This window comes from Acinonyx jubatus, chromosome A1 (genome assembly GCF_027475565.1).
Source record: "Acinonyx jubatus isolate Ajub_Pintada_27869175 chromosome A1, VMU_Ajub_asm_v1.0, whole genome shotgun sequence".
NCBI classification, from domain to species: Eukaryota; Metazoa; Chordata; class Mammalia; order Carnivora; family Felidae; genus Acinonyx; species Acinonyx jubatus.
Window position 1 is genome coordinate 124,840,117 of NC_069380.1, and position 16,542 is coordinate 124,856,658.

Below are 16,542 nucleotides of genomic sequence, written 5' to 3' on the forward strand. Positions count from 1 at the left end.
GAACATGAGCAGGGGAGGTGCAGGGAGAGAGGGATACACAGAATCCTAATCAGGCTCCAGGCTCTGAGCTGTCAGCACAGAGCCTGACTCGGAGCTCAAACCAACGAACCATGAGATCATGGCCTGAGCCAAAATCAGATGCTCAACCATCTGAGCCTCTCATGTGCCCCTGTTCTTGTTGATGTAAGTTATTTGTTAGTATTACAGATTGCAAATACCTGCCCCCACTCAATAACTTGTGTTTTTACTTTCTTAATGGTGTATTTTGACAAATGTAAGTTCTTACTCCAATTTTCAGACCTTATCTATATAGGACTTATGATTCTTCTTTTAAAGACATCTTTGCATAATGTAAGACTGAAAGGATATTCTCTATTTTATTGTATAGAGGCTTTTTTGTTTCACCTTTCACACTTAGATCTACAACTAGCCTAGAGTTAATTTTTTACACATGGTGTGAGATAGGGATCAAGGGGTATATATTTTCACATAGTAATTCAATTGGTAGAGTATTCATCTGTTTTCTCACTGCTATGCAATTCCACCTTTGCCACAAATCAAATCTCCATTTAGATATAGGTCTGTTTGGGGGCTCTATTTTATCCCATTGGTTTATTTGTCCATCTTGTTCCACTTCAATATTGAAACAATTACTGTAGTTTTACAATAAGTTTTGACATCTGGTAGCATAAGTCATAGTACTTTGTTCTTTTCCCTCAAGATAGTCTTGGCTATTTTCATCCTTCTGCTTTTTCACATCAGTTTTAGAATTAACTTGCCAAATTTTACCCGCCCCCCCCCCGAAAAAAAAAGTCTGCTCGATTTTTATTTGTGAGTACATTTATTATATAGATCAATTTGGGAAAAAGCAAAATGCTAACTATGTAAATTCCTCCAGTCCATAGACATGGAAATACTTTTCTTTATATTTATTTCCTTTAATACAGTTTTATAGGTTTTGTGTGTGTGTGTGTGTGTGTGTGCGCGTTGAGGTTTTGCACAATTTTCACTTATTCCTAGATATTAGGTATTTCTGAAGTTATAATAAATTTTTAATTTTAATTATCTACTTCTTACTACTAGAATATAGAAATTTAATTGATACTCGCACACTAGTCTTGTATCCAACAAATTGCTTAATTTCTTTATTCTAATTGTTTAATAGATTCTCTACAAAAACCATTGAGAGTGACTAACAACAGTTTTTATATTTTGCCTTCTTCATATGCCTACCTTTTATTTCTCTTTCTAGCTTTCTTACACTAGCTAGGACAGCAAATACAATGCCAAATAGAAGTGATAATAATAAGTACCTTGTTTTATCCCGTGTTACAGGGTGAAAGACTAAAAATTCAACACCAAGGATGCCGTTTGCTGCAAAATTTATTGAGATAGTTTTTTAAACAGGTTAAGAAAGTTTTCTTCTATTTCAAGCATGGTGAGATTTGTTTTGTTTTGTTTCATAAATGGCTATTGGATTTTATCAAACACTTTTTTTTTTTCATCTATCCAGATAGTCATGTGATATTTGTTCTTTTGTTGCTGAAGTGGTAAATTATGCTGACTGGTTTTTGAACTTTAAAATAATTTTCTTTTTATATATCAAGAAGAACCCAACTTGGTCATGATGTATTACATGTTGCATACATTATTGCATTTGAATCGCTAATTATTTTGTTAGGGATTTTTAATTTCTGTTTACATCATCAAACAATTTGAAGAGGCTCATTCTTTACATCATCAGACATAGTTTGTGTAAGAGAGATATTCCTATTTCCTTAAATATTAAAAAGAGTTCACTGTAAAAACTATTCACTGGTAAAAGAAAACTGGAGATTTCTTTTGGAGAAGATTTTAATATAGATTTAACATATTTAATAAATATACGACTATTTCAATTATCTTTTTTCAGCTTTGTAATTTGTGTATTAAGGAATCCATTTAACCTAATTTTCAAATTTTTGTTAAAGTCATTCATAGCATCCTTTATTAACATTTTAAGTCTATGCTCTGTTCCCTGTAATATTTCTGTATCTTTCCTTCTCATTTACTTAACAGTCTCACCAGAGTTTAAAATTTTATCTTTTCAAAAAACCAAGTTTTGTTTTTATTGATTTTCTCTATTGTGTTATTTTTGTTTTTGTTTTCATTCCTGTTTTCATTCATTTCATGTCTGCTTATTACTTTCTTCCTTCTACTTTCTCTGTGTTTCGCTTGATTTTTTTTCCTATCTACTTGAGTTGTATATTTAGGTCATTTGAGTGTTTTAGGGGCTCCTCAGTGGCTCAGTCAGTTAAGCATCCGACTTCGACTCAAGTCATGATCTCAGGGTTGATGAGTTCAAGCTCCGTGTCTGGCTCAGTGCTAACAGTTCAGAGCCTAGAGTCTGCTTCAGATTCTGTGTTTCCCTCTCTCTCTCTCTCTCTCTCTCTCTCTCTCTCTGCCCCTCTCCCACTCACACTCTGTCTCTCTCCGTCTCTCAAAAATGAATAAATGTTTAAAAAATTTGGATCATTTAGGTGTTTTAGCTCCTTTAATGTATGCATATAAAGCTATATATTTTTTCTAAGAGCACTATTTAGCATTATCTTATAATTTTTGATACATCTCTTCTTTGCTGTCTTTCAGCTCAAAATATTTACGTTTTCCCTGGGGTTTTTGTTCTTTACCCAATGACTTATTTAGCAGTGTATTGCCTAATTTCCAAAAATCTGGGGGCATTCTAGTTGTTTTGTAACTTATTTCTATCTTTATTATACCTTAGAACCTACTCTTTGTGACTTCAGTCCTTTATAATTTATTGAGACTTGATTTCTGGACCAGTATGTATTCAGTTTAGGCAGATGCTTCATGTGCTTTTGAACAGAATATGTATTCTGCAGATGCTCAGTGCTTTCTATATAAGTCCACAAAGTTACCTTTTATTATATTTTTCACATATTCTATGTGATCACTGATTCTTCCACTGCTTACTCAGTGACTGAGTTTTTGTTTTTGTTTTTTTTTTTCATGTCACTGTATTTATAGGCTTGCTTACTTTTTCACTTAGTTCTGTAATTTTTTGTTTTATGTATTTTGAGACTATTTTATTAAGGATGTATACAATTTAAATTATATACTGTATCATCCTGGTGGATTGAACTTTTTATCTTCATGAATGCTACTTTACATCTATCAATGCTTTTATTTTATCTATTCATAATATGGTATTTGTCTATTACTAATACCATCTCTCTTTTGGTTTCTGTTTTCACTCTATATCTCTTATGTTGCTTTTTCTTTTACATTTATTACATCATTTTTTAAAATGTTTATTTATTTTGAGACAGAGAGAACATGAGTGGGGGAGGGGCAGAGAGAGAGGGAGAGAGAGAATCTCAAGCAGGCTCCACACTATCAGCACAGATTCTGATGCGGGGCTTGATTCCATGAGCCTTGAGATCATGATCTGAGCCTAAATCAAGAGTTGGATGCTTAACTAACTGAGCCACCCAGGTGCCTAGCCTTTCTTGTGTCTTCATGTTTAAAGTGTTTCTCTTTTATGCAGTATATGATGGTAATTTTTAATCATTTAGTCAATTATATTAAATGTAATTAATGATATAGTTAGTGTCATAGACTCTGGGTCTGGAGTTCTTTCTTGTCCAGCAAGAAAGCGGGATGCAGGATTAAAATGCGAGAGATGGCTAATGTCCAAGAAAAGACAAGAGCCCTGATTAAGGGTCCTTGCTCCGTTTTTATTAGGATCAGAAGGCTTACAAACATGGTGATGGATGTGCACAAAGGGACGATGAAACTTTGAACGTTACCTCATGGGCATGAGGGAAAGGGGGTTTTGAAGGTATGCGGCGCTAGGGGTTTAGGTTAATACAAAACAAAACCTTGATGCCTGGAGGGAGGTTGTTTACAGCAGATGTGAGGCACCACCTCTGTTTATCTAAACTAGTCTAGGGGACAAGAAAGACAGAGCATGCTACCTCACAGTCAACAAGGAACCTTTCTTTTGTTAATCAGCTCCACTCTGGACAACTTTGCACTGCAGCGGGTCTATAGCCCCATTTACCTGTTTACCTAATTTGATCCTTCCTTCCTGTGGAAGCAGCTTTCTGCTATAGTACTAAATTTGGGGGTGTTTCTGCCCTGAATACCTAACCTTGTTTACCTCATGTATCTTTGCTCTATACTGGGGCCTTTGCCCAACCCTATCTGTACTGGGGCTTTTGCTTCACCCTCTCTATACTTATTTACCTAATCTTGTTCACCCAAACTTGGGTGAGAACATCCCATGGCTTTCTAATTCTTTATGCCTTGTTAACCCATTGGTGAAAGCCCAGGGAATTCCTAAGTTTATTCCCTACAGTTTCCCCGTTTTGTTTTTCTTGGTTCTTTTAGTTTAATGTTCAAGGACCGTCATGATGAGCTTCTGGTCCTTCTTTTGCTTTTGGATGATCTGAGGGGTGATTCTGCAAAGACATAAGAAGAGACACAGTAAAAGCACTCCACTTCCCAGAGCTATCCAGAATTTGAGATGGGTGCTAGCTGTAAGTGAGAAAGGATTTAGGTTATGCCGCATTACCCAGGAATCAGCATATTCATTTTTAAGCTGATCTTTTGTATATTGTAGCTGTTGGCACAATGTCATATCTAAATTTCCTATATTGTCAGAGAAATAGGAAGAAAAGACACTGTGAAGGTGTGTGTGGACAGCATCCCAAGCTTGAGAGTGATTATAAAGAATGCCAGTTATGCAAATATTCTGGTAATTAGGGTCACAGGGCAGTTTAGAGTGGAGAAAGAAGGTCTCCTGTAGTTTTCTAATAAATTCAACTGCAGCCTCAAGAACTTCTAGGTGGGCCAAAACTTGTCTATCAATGGAAGTCTGGCTTATAAATTTTTTGGTAGTGTCGACCATAAATTTATTAAGGACCTGGGCTATCTGGATAGTATGATGCAGGCTGATGCCAGCTACAGTGGCAGAGGCAATAACGCCTACTGCTGCTAGGATGCCCATGATTAACAGGCCAACAAATCTTTTTTGCCTTAGAGTAGAGTGCCAATGTCAAATGAGCTTAGAAAGTGTGCCTAGTCTAGATGAATGCATATAGGGTTCAGAGCTATTAACAGGAAGCCAGGCTGAGATGCACGGTTGAAGTTCAAATAAGGAGGAGATATTTAATTGGGTAACGTTATCATTACTTACATAGGACATAAACCAGTCCTGGCAAGTAGAGATATTATAACTATTTTATAGTTGTTGGGTCTGTAAAGTGGAGGTAGCAAAGAGAACGTAGAGAGAAGGGACACAAATAGTGGTCCATGCAAATTGATGGTTGTGCCAGGGAGGCCCAAGTTAGGTTAACATGTCGTTTTACAAAAATTTCACCAAGGCTAATAATACAAGTGAAGAAGGGAAGACCTAGTTTCCAAAGATTAACAAGCCAAGGTCCTTTTAATTTCCCTTTATGTGCAGAAATTATAGGTCCAGACAATCCTCTGTCTTTCCAAAAAATATTCTCCCTATTAAACTGGTCAAAGGATATGGTCTTATTTGAATATTTCATTTCAAGATGTCCTCTAGGACCCTGTCAATAACAGTCCAATTACCCCAGTGAAGATTATGCTCAGTCTCTCCATAAAGGTTGTCCAAGATATATTATTCCAGGAGTGATCTGAATATTCGAGACTAGAATAAACTATAACATTAGAAGTGTGATATATGCTTGTTTTTTGAGGCATATCAAAGCTTGTGGCTGAGAAAAAGGTAAAATTGGCCTTGTAGAGGTTTTGGGCTGTATATGCAAAATCCAGTTTATTTTTAGTTTAACACAAGTAGATAAGTTACTAAGTTTAGTAACACACATAGGAGGTGCTGAAGCAAGCCATCACTGAGGTCTTGGCATATAAAGCCAAGGCTCTTGTTCTGTTTGGAAGGGTGGCTTAAGATTGGCTCCTCCCATGAACTCAATGTCATTATTGCTAATAGGAATATCCCAGTCTAGGAATGTTAAGCTATCAGATATAGGTGGGTTAAGGCAATGAGCCCATTATGAATATTGAACTTGGCCTGGACAAATGAGGGCAAGGAGTAGAATCAGGATTACACAAATCGAATTTCTGTCAGTGATGGAAATCATGGTCATCAGAAGCGAGTCAGGGGTGTATGCAATACCATTGTGTTGTAAGAGGATGCCGGCCTGGTTAAGCAGGTGTTTAAGGCTTCCCCCATGTTATATCAGGGGCAAGGACTTGCATTTGTAGAAGGCTTCAGGATGATGAGTTCATGAAGAGGCTTCTTCCATGTTGAAGAAGGGGGCTGGTGGCCGCTCATTCAGAGTCATTCTCTGGAAGTCTTGGTTCATTGGAAGATATCCTGGGGGTCTCTACCATGCCATGGTAAGGCTTCACCAACCAAGAGGGAATCCACAGAGGTCCGGAATCTGAAAGAACACAAGCATATCCTCTACCCCAGGTGAGAAGTTTAGTCGGCCCAGACCTTAGTCCTTGAGGGTCAAGATTTAAAAAATGAAGAGTAATCACAGCACGATCGACATGAAGTTGAGGTTGTAATGTAGACAGTCATGGGTTCCCCTTTTCTGTTTTTTTTAACATGTTTTTAAGCATGTTATGTGCTCGTTCTATAATAGCTTGGCCTTGTGGGTTATAAGGAATACCTGTAATATGTCAGATATTCCATAAGTCACAGAAGTCATGAAATGAAGACATAGGTTGAGCTGTTATCTGTCTTACTTGTGTGGGGGGAAGCTCCAGGCTGCAACAGCATGCAAAAGACGATGAATGACTGCTTTGTTGCTTTATTTTGTATGAGTTGAGGCAAAAATAACACCTAAGTAAGTATCTACAGATGCATGGATATACTTATGTTTACCAAATGCAGGGTAAACTGTAACATCTGTCTATCAAATCTCATTAGGCTTGAGGCTGCAGGGGTTTATTCCTGCTGGGAAGGAAACAGGGGATAGTAATTGACAGTCTGAGCAGGAGTGAATGATTTGTTTGGCCTCATTCACAGTAAGGTTGAATTGTTTGGTTAAAGCTTGCCAGTTTTGATGGTAAAGATTATGGGAGGCTCTGGCTTCAAAAAGAGGATAACATTGTTGAGAAACAATGTTGTCAACTAGGGCATTGCCTTTAGCAATGAGCCCAAGAAGGGATGTATGGGAACGAATGTGAATGAAAATGTGAATGAAAAAGAGCCAGGAGGTGTGAGAGATTAGAGCTAGTTGAATACTTTGGAGGAGTATAGCAAAGGCAGTGTCTGGTGGGAGGTGAAGAATGTGAAAAGGAAAGTTTTTCATTAAATTCACTGTATATTGAGAGTCAGAAACAATGTTTAAAGGTTGGGGAAAAGTTTCTAATGCTAATAATACGGCTTGTAATTGTGAATGCTGGGTAGAGCCAGGTCCAGTATAAGAAATATGTTCCCAGTTTTTCCCAACTGTCCAAAGGCAAGAAGCCTTTGTTGTTATAGCATGACTCTCTCAGGAACAATGTTAATTTCCTGGTGAATCTTAAACCCAGGGTCAGAGGGGAGCCCATAAACAATATTGCCCACATAATCTGTGAGGGCCAACTGTAGCCAGCGAATTAGGGATGGCCCTATCAAAAATGTGCTGCAAGTTGGCAAGTGGATGCTTGCAGGGTCCTGACCTAATAATTCTCAGCATCTCCAACGTCCCTTTTGGATTAATTGTGCTATGTTGAATATGAGTGGGGTGAGAATATGTTTAAGACTAACGTGGATTAAGAGCCATTCTATTTTTAAAACTTTTTAACAGCAGCTTGCCCAATTAACGCAGTAGAAAAATCTTTAGTATTAAGAATATATAGCTGCAAAGAAAGGTTGGGATTTTGCCTATCATAACTACGAGAGGTAAGAATGGACTGAATATTCTCCAGCTCCTTCTTTGCTGCCAGGGAGAGCTGGTGGGGTGATGTTAAATTAGGATTACCAGAAAGCAGTGCTAGGAGGTTGGTTAGATGGGTATTAGTAATGCCTAGGGGAGGATGAACCCAGTTAATGGTGTCCAACAATTTTTGTACATCATTAAGAGTACAAACATCATTAGGAATGGTCTGAATGAGGGGATGAATTTGAGTATGAAACATTTGCAGTCCTAAGAAAGAAAAAAGAGTTGACTTTTGTACTTTCTCAGGGGATATTTTTAAACCCTGTTTGTTTAGTGGGTCAGGGAGAATGGCAAAGAGCTCATCTAGAGGTTGTTGATGCTGGGCACAAAAAAGGATATCATCCATATAGTGATGAATGATCAAAAAAGGAAACTGCTTTCTAATTGGTTCTAATGCTTCTTTGACATAAAATTGGCATATAGTTGGGCTATTAAGCATCCCTTGGGAGAGGACTTTCCAATGGTTACGGCATGTTGGCCAGCAGTGATTAAGATCAGGAACGGTAAAGGCAAATTTCTCTCTTGTGCAGCTAACAGGATTGTGAAAAAGCCATCTTTCAAATCAGTAATAAGAATTGGCCAATTTTGAGGCAACATTGAAGGAGAGGGGGTTCCTAGCTGCAAGGACCAAAAGGCTCAATTCCTGCATTAATAGCTCTAAAATCATGAAGAAGTCGCCACTTGCCAGTTTTTATAGGCGTATTCCAAGGGCACCTATTAGGCTCTATATGCTCATTTTTTAACTGTTCATGTACTAATTGTTGGAGATGAATCAATCAATCCACTTTTATTGGCCACTGCTCAACCCATACAGGTTTGTTAGTTTTCCATTTGAATGGGAGGGACTTAATTTGAGCAGTGGCTAGGAAAAACTTGTTTTACGCTGAATATTCCATTGACTCAGTAAGTCTCTACCCCATAAATTGATAGGGATATTCATTATATAGGGCTGTATGTAGGCTATCTGGTCATCAGGCCTTAAACATTTACATAAGGTGAGACTTTGTCAGGAAGACTGGGTGCCTCCCACTCCAACCAGGGTGGCTATAGGTAGCCCAGTGAGAAGACCATTGGGTGGAGGATATAATGGTTATATCAGCCCCTTTATCTATTAACCCCAAGAAAAGTTTGGGACCACCATTCAACCCACCACAATAATCTAATGAGTTCTTAATATCAGTCATTGTTTTTATAGCTCTCTAATTTTCTTTTGATTCCTTACTCATATTCCAGTTCTCTGCAGGAATTCTTCAGGTTTATCTTTAGTTTTTGAACTTCTTAATCCCAGTGATTTTAATATCCACATCTGATAAACTCCAATAGCAACATTTTCTGCACTCTGTTTTGTTATCTGTTTCTTAATCTTAATTTATAGCCCCAAGTCTTGTCTCTTGGATAAATTACTTTTACAAACAAAAGGCACATTAAAGGTCCCCACAGTTAACTGAAAGAATTATGCAATTCTTTGAGCATTTTTATTGTGAAGGGAAAATACCTTATTCATAAGAGTGAATAGTACTTATTTTCTTTTTTGTCTGCTTTTATTTGATCAGAAGATGATAAATACAATTTCTCCTTTAATTTGTATATGCCTATATACATGAATGATATCACATAAAGAAATTTTAGGTAATGATTGTGGCTTATTGAAAAATATCTATTATTGTGAGATATTGAGCATTGTGAAAATCCATGAAAAATATATTAGAAAAAAGAGTTATAAAATATTTTGGTTCTTTTGCACACTTGTAAAATCACAAAGATGTCAATATATTTGAGTTTAAAAAACTTTTATGTTTTCTTTTTCCTTCAGACTTGGTACATGTAAATGGAAGAAAACAGGTAAAACCAGCATTTAATAATTTAAAACTTAAAATCCTACCAATGAAGACTTGGGCTGACTTATCCAAAAGGAGAGTCAGAAATAATCTAGATAACCAGCAAAACAACCAAATTGCAATTTAGCTTTAATGTTGAAAACACATTTAGCATGTTGCTTCTCAGGTGTGATTTCTGCAATCTTGTTCAACATCTCTTGTTAAGCACAATGAAATCTGTCCTTAGATTTTTGCTAAAAGGTATTTCTTCCTCCACTTGTCATATGCAACAAATGCAGGTGGAGGGAGCCAAGTTCCATCCTAGGCTATTTCTGTAGGGGCTTCAGTTGGGTTTTGGGTTTGTGGTATAACAATTTGGAAAACCTTTCAAGATAGTATCTTTGTTGAAACCATTGGCTTTATGGGTGTAGCTCAGGACCCATTGTTTCAACCTGACCTTTGTCAGAATGACACAGAAAGTCCCATGATGCAGGAAGGGTCTACTTACTCATTGGTTTGGTTAGGATGTATTTAGTTGGGTCCGTGGAAGCAAGGAAAAAGTGAGTAAACCTATTTTGATGAGGTAGTAGAATAAAGTAAAAATGGATCATATTTCCAAATTCCAATTATTTCTTTATGCCAAAACTAAAACCTTGTAATAATTATTACTTTTGTATGGAATTTGAGATTCTCTATGTTAACAATTGTGATAAATTAACTATGACATGACTGATATAGGAAGTTTTTAACATTTCTTATTAGGGATGGTGGGTTGATTTTCTCCTTTATTTCTAAGAGCACATTAATAAAGGAGAGTCTTACCAGAAACTAATCAGTTTATTAGAATGATTCTAATTGAGACAGAGACAGCCTGAAACTAAGATTTACACCACATTCCCAACTACACAGTAATTGATAAAGGGGTCAGTGTGACATACTTTGAATCCTTCACCACAGAATTCTAGCTGACTCCACAGCACCTTCTAGAAACATCTCTTATTTACACAAAACTTAGTTACCCCACTTTTATTTTCCCTCCCATGTCTGCCCCAAATTTAGAGACCTATTTTACCCATCTTCCAAGTAGCCTGTCATAAACAATACATTTTGCTTCAGAACCCAGTGCATACATATACATGTGTGTAAATATACACACACAAAAGACATCCAGGCCATATCCCACATCTCCAGAGTCAGAGTCTTTGGGGATGGGGCTCAGCCATATGTCTATTTTATTCCACAGGTGAGGAAGATGTTTAATCAGGTTGAAAATCACTTATGTATATAGTTTCCAAGGAAGAAACTGAGGATCAGAGAGATGAGAAGACTTGAATAAGATTCACTTGTAGGTGGTGGGGAGCCAAGCTTAAAATTCAGATCTCTTGTCTGCTTACAGTTGTTATTTTAGTCCAGAATTTGCCAATTTGTATTCTATCATATATGAGTTTTGTAGAATTACAGATGTCATCCTTAAAAAAAATGTTTTCACTGGTCAAATAACAAACTCAAATAGTTTTATTACTGAACTTAAAAGGGCTTTAAATATCCTAAGAGGCACTATTACCATCCAACAGAGGTATATGGTATATATAACTTTCTTTACTTGTTTGACCACAGATCCATTTTATTTTCTCCCAAAGAGCTTGTCATGGGTCAATATTCCATGTAACATATGGCAAAAACTATTGTAGACCATCAATAATGATATTACCAACAACTAACATTTTATAGCTTTTATGGTTTGAATGGAACTTTCATATTATGTTATTTTGGTTAATCACTTAAAATACTACATATAAATATCTAGTTTTGTTTACTTCTAACACAAAGTTATGAACTCGTGCCAAGTTTGTGTTTTTCTGTGGCAATGCAGATCTTAGAAGAATCCATCAGTGGAGCAATCATTCTATGATTGCACAGTAATAAAGAAACATCAATGACTAAATTTCATACTCAATCAAGGCAAATGCCATCACTGTTCAAGACCATTGCTTATTAATTAAAAATAAAAATCTAAATCTATAAAAACATACTTTTTTGAGAAAAAATGGTCAGACATGTGTGTGGATAAACAAAACTAGGCAATGCACATGTCAGAGATATATTGGGTGCCTACCATCCGGAAGACACTGCCATGTATTATGGGAAATACAAACCTAGAAAATAGACCACACAGTGCCTGGAACATGGATTCTCAAGGGATATGTAGTGGATGAATGTCTATAGAAAACAAAAATGCCTTTCAGTGAATATTCTTTCTAGAAGGAAAAGACAAGCAGTGGATAGAATATAAAGAAAAAGTAAATAAGTGCTGAGTAGAGTCAAAAAGCATCACAGTAGAAGAGAAAAAGGGTATTAGTAAGAGCTAAAGTGACTAATATTTATGGAATGTTTGTGATTGTCCCAAGAGTACACTGTTCAGTATCCTAACTACAAATGACTATTGAGCATTTGAAATGTAGTCTATCTAATTTGAAAAGTGCTTTAAATGTAAAATGCCTACCAGATTTCAAAGAGTTAGTATGAAAAAAATAATATAAAATATTTCATTAATAAATTTTATATTGATTACATGTTAAATTGACAATGTTTTAGGTACATTGGATTAAAGAAAATATTATTAAAGGTATTTTAACTGTTTCTTCATACCCTTTAAGTTGAACTAAAAGAAACCTCAAAATCATTGATGTGGCGTACATTTGTGACTAGCTATTTTTATTGGACAGGGTTATGAATCTAAGATGCTTTGCACATGCTATCTCATTTAATTTTCCAAACCATCCTAAGAAGTCAGAACTGTATTTGATACAAAGTATATATTAAAGAAACTGTCTAGAATTATCCCAGTGAGTAAACAGCACACTCTACAGCCGATGCTGTGGGAAACTGAGGAAGGCTGCTTGATGGATGATAATGATGGCTCAGTCACTAGGTAGTGTCAGCTAAGTATCTTCCCTCAGCTAAAACTGCATGAATGTGAAAGTGTCAATTCTAATCTCAGTAGTTTTTGCAAATTGGGTGGTGAGGATTTCTAAGGGAAAGAGTAAAGGAATGTTATTGGGTGTTATTTGAGAAACTAAGCTTGTATCTTCCTTGTATCTTCTCAGGTGTATCTATTGCCATTTCCATCAGCGTGCCTTTGGAAGGCTACATAACCAACAGTTCCCATTTCACCACAATTTCTTCTAGTAAGACAGCATGACTGACTGTGTCTCAATGTTCTGTTTCGTAATGGGTAAGGACAGACAGGGTGCTTCTTGGGCTTTCACCTTTTGGAAGCCACCAAACTGAAGCAAATTTGGATTTCCCACAAAGAGAAAGTCTTATTATAAGTTCCATCATACATTTGTCGCCAGGTGATGTGCAAATATCAGTGCAAAAGGCCCATGACAGCAACTCATAGACCTTTGATGTGAAGTCACTCACACTTAGGGCCTGCTGGCGTTGTCTAATTATGTGATAAACATACGTAGGAAATGTCAAGAAGGTCTGAACTCCTATAGTATCTACCTCAATGGAATGCTTGTAAATCAAAGACTAGAAAAAAGGCTTCAGCGTGGGCAGTGCAAAAACTTGGCCTATTTCCATTCCGTGTGCATGAAAAGAGGGAAATAATATTTTTTTCTGGATTAATACAATATCAGTTATATGTGAAATGTTTCCAGTACTGTTTTGTTGCTGGAAGTCAGCACCAGGCTGATTTATCTGAGCAGCAGAGTCTGAGCTATACCTCAAAGGTCTGGGCTGTCTTCTGAAAACAATGGGGAAAAGATTTTCTGCAGCACTTTCCAAAGCCTCTGAGGATGGGGCAAGCCCCCCATTCATCTTAGGCAAAAAGAGAAATAGGGAATGAAAATTTCTCCTGGTAATGGCTTCAGTGGATAAGGAGAACATATTTAATATAACTCTAAAATTTTATGTGACTAGGCAGTGTTAGAATTGATCTGTACAACTGTGATCTATAGATCTCACATGTTCTACATTTCAGAGTCTAAAATGACTTCCAAGTGACCCCTAGGAAGGTCCACATGAAAGTGGATAATTTACAAAAAATGATCCGCTTAAAAGAAACCCTTACATATAGTTCTTAATTCCTAATCTTCAAAATCAAAAATTAAAAGAAGGCTACTTGTTGTGCTTTATATTTTTTATATAGATTCACCTTAGGTTTCTTCTGAATGGTAAGCTTTCTCAGAAACTTGATTTAGGGGCACCTGCGTGGCTCAGTTGGTTGAATGTCCAACTTCACCTCAGGTCATGACCTCAGGCTTGTGAATTCGAGCCCTGAGCTCTGTGCTAACAGCTCAGAGCCTGGAACCTGCTTAGGCTTCTGTGTCTCCCTCTCTCTTTGCCCTTCCCTCGATCATACTCTGTCTCTCTCTCTCTTTCTCTCTCAAAAATAAATAAACATTGAAAAAAAATTTTTTAATAAAATAAAATAAAATTTGATTTAAATCTACAGGTATTTGGAAAGTAAATAATAGCCAAATTAAGGTGAACCTCATAGGAAGGAAAATTATAGAGACCATCTCCTCCACATATTTATGATCAGCAACAACAAGAAACTTATTTGAGAACTTTCTTTCATGATAATGAACTAAAGCAGTCTAGTCAACATTGTGATTTTTGACCCTGAAATTTAACATCTGGGATTTTTTTCCTAGAGATATATTGGGAAAGAGTGAAATAGCATATGTTTAAAGATATTTACTGCAACACTGTATATAATAGCAAAAGTTGGGAAAATATTCTAAGTGACTACCAAAAGGTACCTTGTAAAAAGAAATCATTATATAACTATAAAATAGGCTGTTAGGTAAGCATGTTAAAAAAGAGAAAGCTTAATACATACAAAATTGTATTATATTCCTAATAGGTATTAATTTTTTTTTTTATACAGCAAATAGCAGAACAATGCTTAAAGTACACGACATTTTGCAATTAATATATATACTTGTGTAAGTGCAGCTCATCCACGGGAGATTCTTGACCTAACAAACAGGTCAGTTAGACACAGTGTCTGTGTGCCAGGTGAATTGCACGGTGGCTGGATGTGGGGGTGGGGTACTTACTTTCTCTCCAAATCATCTGTGCCGTTTGAACTTTATAAATTGCACTTGCATTACCTATTCAACAATGTAAATAGTGTTTTAATTGGGGGGTGGGCTTACAGAGTTGTGCTTTAAGGAGAGATGGTGGGAGAAAGAAACAAAGGAAACCTCTCTTAACAAATGAACCAACAAAGTACTCTTTTGTAAGCAACGTAAGTTTCAGGAAAGGAAAGACCTTCTTACTTTGACCGGTGCAATTACCGATAAAGTGTGCCAAGCATGGGAGTGCTTAAGAAACACTGCTTGGTGATAAATGTTCAGTTGAAGGTACAGGGGAAAAAAGATACATGTCCAGTTGAACAGATTCTCTCTGTTGTCTATATTGCATCACATATTCTGGGCAGAACCGTCTACAAGGAAATCCCTCTAATGGAGCAAACATTAGTTTGGAACACATGCAGGAAATGGGTGTGATAAATCAGTAAGGCAAAGGGAACATAATGGATGCTGGAAGCGGCTAGAGGAAGGCAGGAGGATATCAAAGTGTTCAAAGAAGAACCAGAAAAACAAGACTGTTTAGATGACATCAGTGAGAAGAAAATAAAACTTGGGACACACGAGCAAAAGAAGCTCAAAGATGATTTGACAGCTCATCAGTGCAATGAATAGAATAGCAAACTATCCATATTTATTTGCTGGAAGAGCTGCTAGTATGGCCCACAGGGGACATTGTGGTAAAGATCAAATGCTTCCTTCCATACAAACTTTGGCTTTTAATCTCTTGGTTGAAAAGTATTTACTGAGCACCTGCTTTGCAAGGTGCTGTGGAGGATTCACAGATACAGAGATAAAGGTCTGCCATCTGGGAGCATACAGTCTACTCTCAAATGGAAGACCTTCAGATCAGATGAAAACGTAAATTCAACATTATGTTTTTTAAATATTAAGGGCTTCTCTCTAGAATGCTTCTCTCAGGCTCTACACCTGCAAAGATTTCTGCTAAACGGTGCTTGCAGTTCCTTCAATGCACTCTTCTGAGACATAACCAGTGAAGTATCTGTGCTAAGAGTCTATGTGTTCATAAAGGTTCAGTCTACTTTTCTCCATTGTTCAAACAGTTTGGTCTTTATACCTAAGGTATCTTAGAGTTTAGAGTCAATAATATCTCAGAGGATCTTGGATCCTGAAAAAGTTATGCTGAGAAAAAGTTGCTGTTTTAAGATATCCAAAACTGCTGAGTCAAAATAACTTTCCTTAAACCTAATCAAAATTCTTCCTGCTGCAATTCTGACGCATTTTCTTTGGCCTCAACATAATTTAGCTTATCCTCTCAAAAAAAATATTCTTAACACAAATAAAATCAAACTCTTCATCTAAACAAAACAAAGAGTGTTGATTCCCCAAACATTTACCTATTATATGTGGGACTTTAGTAGGGTTGCAAGATTAAATAGAGGATATCCAGCTAAATTTGAATTTCAGAGAAACAACAATGAAGTGTTTTCAGTGTAAGTTTATCCCAAATACTGCATTAAACATACATATACTAAAAAAAGTATTTATTGTTTCTCTGAAATTCAAATTTAACTGGGTAATCCTATATTTTTATTTGCTAAATATGACAACCTTACATTTGAGAAATAACATTAAAAAGAAACATTGTTTATAAAATGGAACACCTGAGTGTTACTTAATAGATAAAACATTAAGATTTTAAAATTGGCTTTTAGCAGTTTACCAAGTCCA

The 16,542-nt window shown here is 36.4% G+C and overlaps 1 long non-coding RNA gene across 1 annotated transcript in view; it reads left to right on the plus strand.

The window, feature by feature from the left end:
• The window catches only part of LOC128315701 (uncharacterized), a 29,516-nt gene extending 13,180 nt beyond the window's left edge, over positions 1–16,336 (plus strand). The window contains exons 2-3 of the long non-coding RNA XR_008298758.1: positions 1,336–1,438; positions 9,742–16,336. This is a non-coding gene — a long non-coding RNA (uncharacterized LOC128315701). The remainder of the gene's footprint in view (positions 1–1,335; positions 1,439–9,741) is intronic.
• Positions 16,337–16,542: the final 206 nt, after the last annotated feature.